Here is a 5,083-nt window from a genome sequence, read left to right as displayed (position 1 = left end):
AGTTAATTTTCTTCCTAGTAGCTGGTACAGTGCTGTGTTTTGGATTTAGGATGAGAATAATGTTGATAACACACCGATGTTTTAGCTGTTGCTAAGCAGTGCTTACACTAGTCAAGGCCTTTTCAGCTTCTTGTGCCCTGCCAGGGAGAAGCTGGGAGGCGGCACAGCCAGGACAGCTGACCCAAACTGGCCAGAGGGATATTCCATACCATGTGACGTCATGCTCAGTACATAAACTGGGGGGAGTTGGCTGGGCGGTGGTGACCGCTGCTCGGGAACTGGCTGGGCATCGGTTGGCGGGTGGTGAGCAATTGCATTGTGCATCACTTATTTTGTGTATTCTTTTATCATTACTATTATTATTTTCCCTTCCTTTTCTGTCTTATTAAACTGTCTTTATCTCAACCCACAAATTTTACTTTTTTTCCCCTGATTCTCTCCCCCATCCCACTGTGGGGTGGGGAGTGAGCGAATGGCTGTGTGGTGTTAAGCTGCCTACCAGGTTAAACCACAACAAAAGCCTACTAAAGTCTAGCCAGCATCCAATCACCTCAACTATCTGCAACAAAATAACGGCCACAATGGCAACCTGGTCTTTCAATTTGTGTAACATCTTTAAATAAATAAATTGCTTATTACAGTCTTCATCTTTGGAGTTGTCAGTTTTAAGAAAGCACAAGAATAGATTAGAAAAAGAAATTTAACGGGGGCATTTCCCAACAAAAGAATTTGGCTTTTAATTCTCAAATTCCTCCCATCAGTAAGAGCATGAAGGATAGGTAACTACGGAGGGTAAAAGAACTTGCAGGGCTGAGGCAGCCCAAAGGCTTCAGAAAAAAATATCCTCAGTAGCAAAAGTCTGTCAGGGCACAATGCGGGATGACTGCTCCCCAGGGGATGGTGAGATGGAGCCGAGCATGATAACCAGGCTGGCAGGGCAGGGGCCTGTCCCATGGTACCTGAGCGAGGCGAGCAGGGCAGATTCAGGGATGGTAGTCAGGTTATAGGAAGAGGCCAGATCACCACGCAAGTTCATGGGCGATGAGGCAGGTCTGAGGTCAAGCCGGGAACATGAGTTAGCAAGTGAGGGTCAGGATCAGGTCTGGTTACAGTACCCAGAGTCAGACGCAGCCCAGTGGTCTCCAAGCAAGTCCACAGGCCAGGAAGACAGGCTGCAGGTCTGAATCCGGCTCTGGACCAACAGGGTCCATGGCCAGGCACAGGCACAGCTGCGATGCAGCAGGAGCTGTAGCTCAGGCAGGGGCCAAAATGCTACAGCCTCAGCTTAAAGCAGCTCCTGTGGGAAGGGGGGGCGGGTCGGCTGGGGCCGGGGCCTCCCTGCAGCGCTGCCTGGAAGCATGTCCCCAAGGTCATCAAGGGGAGGGGGACAGCCCCAGCTGTGCTGTCGCTGAGTTGGCCAAGCTTCCAGGAGAGGGGATGCTCTCAGGGCCCTTACAGAGTCACACCTGGTGTAATGGTGTATAAACGGGGAAGAGGACTTCAACACTGCTTAGCATTAAAAGCTAGTGGGTTTTTATTATTTTATGGGTTAACTTCTTAATTATAATGTGATGAGCTTAGCCTATTTTTTTATTTCCCCTGGAAGATCTCAAGGAAGATTATTTTTTTCCTAAAGCTTTATACTCTCACTTAAAGAAAGTGGAAAAGGCTACCCACGTGTGAAACCTCTGCACATAATTCTGGCTGGTGGAGAATCAAGCCCACACTACTCAGATTCTTGTCCTTTACTGACCCTGCTGTGCAGGAAAAATGGTGATTTACAAAATCAGCCTAATTCTTTCTTGAAATAGGTCATATTAACTGCCTTATATTAAAAACCACAGGGACACTCTACAGCATGTGGCTAAGAAAAATCAATTTCACTAAAGCCAGACATAGCAACTGTACTGACAATAACAAATATAAATAAATGAGAAGACAAGAAGAAGAAAAAGAGTGAACATGGGATAAAAATGTCACTTGTGGCCAGGAGTACACTGATATTTGCAATAATTATGGGACTCACATGAGACCACAGAGCCTTTCTCTAGTTGCCACCAGATCTGTAAAATCATTTGTTCATTTTGTTCAAAACAAAATCAATAAAATATTGTTTCTGAAGCTTTTATGCTGCTGAATCATCCCTAGAGATGCTGGATAATTTCTCCATTCAAAGAGCCGTTCAACAAAAAATTACGGTTTTGTTAAAGTATTCTGGCATTACACAATTTGATTAAATGTATTATTTTATTACCATAAATATAATATAAATAAAAGTATTATTTTAGAGTGGAGACAAAATAATATTGAAATATTGTATGGAGTTATGTTCACAACAAATATGTTCATTTTTTCAGTTTGCAAAACTCTTAAAAACATAAATTTTATATAAAGGAGTAATTTAATTGCTTGTAAGATTAAAAGAAGCCAAAAAGTGATATGTGAAACACATCAACTGAGCCAAAAATAATTCCATTTCAATTCCACATCATGAGAAATTTCAATATATTTTGGTTCCATTCATTTCAGAGTAGAAAACAATTCAAAATCAGGTAGTTCTCAAAAAATCGTAATATTCAAATTCTATCCAATTCTTATCGCAGTATGAGCTCTAGGCTATGTCAGCATCTCCCTTTTTATCAAGTCATCAAATTACAGCATCTTGTTTTTCCCTTGTGAAGTTTAACCTTTGCCAGCTCAGGTTTCCCTAACACGACCAGTGTGTTCTACCTTCCTGCACAGGAACTGCTGATTTGCCACATGCCGAAATCAGGGATACCAGGCGTCACTCCATGCCCTCACACAGAGCACCGTTGGCTTTAGTGAGCCAGAGGACAAGAGCACTGGGGCAACAGCCTGTCAGACCTCAGTGATTTTCAAAATGCTTTTTTTGCTCCTCTTTTCAGTTAATCGCTGTACTTCCCACTTCTGCTATTTTATAATGCAGTCTATTTTATTAACTGTTTGTGTGTTGATTCTAATCTCACTGTGGCTCCATCAGGTTAATGACACTACTGATATTTATATCAACATACGTAACCGGATTCTTCCCCAAAAGGAGTACTGGGGAAGAAATCAGCTTCATTAACTGCTAGCCACAGCCAAGAATACCCTGTTTCAGTTAGTTCTCTTTCTTGACTACAGCTGCTTACAATAGTAAATTGAGCAGCAACAGCAGCAAGCGAAGATAAATGGAGCGCAGTTGGTGTGAACATAAACTGGGGGAGTTAAAGAGAACATCTGAAAGTCTGGATCCACAGTTTTGAGCATTCAATTTGGATATTGTTTAGCCTGTTCCACAGACAAGGCTCAGAAATGACATTTGAATCAATACTTTCTCTAGCTTGGATCTGAGATTTGGGTTCAAAGACTTCTATGATTTAAAGATAAATACAAGAAGGGGTGTTTAAGCAGTAACTGTATCTACAGTTCAGATCAGCAAGCGCAGATTCATGGGCATTCCATGGGACTCTGAACGTTCCCCCCCTTCCTTCTTCTTCCCCCAGCTTTATATGCTGAGCATGATATCATATGGTGTGGAATATCCCTTTGGCCAGTTGGGGTCAGCTGTCCCAGCTGTGTCCCCACCCAACTTCTTGTACACCCCCAGCCTACTGGCTGGTAGGGTGCGGTGAGAGGCAGAAAAGGCCTTGACTCTGTGTCAGCACTGCTCAGCAGTAACGAAAACATCCCTGTGTTATCAACACTGTTTTCAGCATAAACCCAGAACGTAGCCCCATACTAGCTACTATAAGGAAAATTAACTCTACCCCAGCCAAAACCAGCACACACAGAAGCCCTCCATCCAGTCACTGGAGATGAGAAGTGGGTGGATTTTGGCAGATAATTCCCAATTCACTTTTCAATTTCATTTCACAGGTTTTCAACACTTATTGATCTTATAATATTATATCATCCATTATTAACTTGCTATATGGGCAATGACCAGCTAAAATCTGGTCTGATGTTTATTTGAGCAAACATTGCAGTTTCACACCGACAATGTTTTTTATCTAGGCACAGATAACCAATGGTCAGTGACCTCCAGGACTGTTGATGGTTTTGCCAGATATTATCAAGCCTTTATCTCTGAACATAGGTGAGGCATCATGAATGCAAAAAAAAGGGGCAGTAACATTCAAAGGGTACAGAATAAGATATGCTGGCTTATTTATGCATACGTTGGTTATGCATTTGTTTAGATTTTTCAGCTACCTTTCTCCTACACTCATCCTTGGCCAATCAAAAAGATTTAAAAAAGCAAGGCCCAGACATCAGAGTTCTCAAGACGGCTTTAAAAATCAAGGCTTTTGTAAAATAAGTTAATTATAAATTTTATTTGTCTGACTTCAGAACCTGCCTATTATACACACTTCATGGTTAAACATTTTCTTCTGCATCTCTGAGATCATACATGTTAAGCAGCTGTAATCAGAATATACATATCGGCTTTAAAAATCAAGGCTTTTGTAAAATAAGTTAATTATAAATTTTATTTGTCTGACTTCAGAACCTGCCTATTATACACACTTCATGGTTAAACATTTTCTTCTGCATCTCTGAGATCATACATGTTAAGCAGCTGTAATCAGAATATACATATATTGTTGTTGTGGTTTAACCCAGCAGGCAGCTAAATACCACACAGCCATTCGCTCACTCCCCCTGCCCCCAGTGGGATGGGGGAGAGAATCGGGAGAAAAAAAGTAAAATTTGTGGGTTGAGATAAAGACAGTTTAATAAGACAGAAAAGGAAGGGAAAATAATAATAGTAATGATAAAAGAATACACAGAATAAGTGATACACAATGCAATTGCTCACCACCCACCAACCGATGCCCAGCCAGTTCCCGAGCAGCGGTCACCGCCGCCCAGCCAACTCCCCCCAGTTTATACACTGAGCATGATGTCATATGGTATGGAATACCCCTCTGGCCAGTTTGGGTCAGCTGTCCTGGCTGTGCCCCCTCCCAGCTTCTTGCTGGCAGGGCAGGAGAAGCTGAAAAGGCCTTGACTAGTGTAAGCACTGCTTAGCAACAACTAAAACATCGGTGTGTCATCAACATTATTCTCATCCTAAATC

The sequence above is a fragment of the Pygoscelis adeliae genome, unplaced genomic scaffold (genome assembly GCF_000699105.1).
Source record: "Pygoscelis adeliae isolate BGI_AS28 unplaced genomic scaffold, ASM69910v1 Scaffold223, whole genome shotgun sequence".
NCBI classification, from domain to species: domain Eukaryota; kingdom Metazoa; phylum Chordata; class Aves; order Sphenisciformes; family Spheniscidae; genus Pygoscelis; species Pygoscelis adeliae.
Note: the sequence above shows the minus strand (reverse complement) of the source record.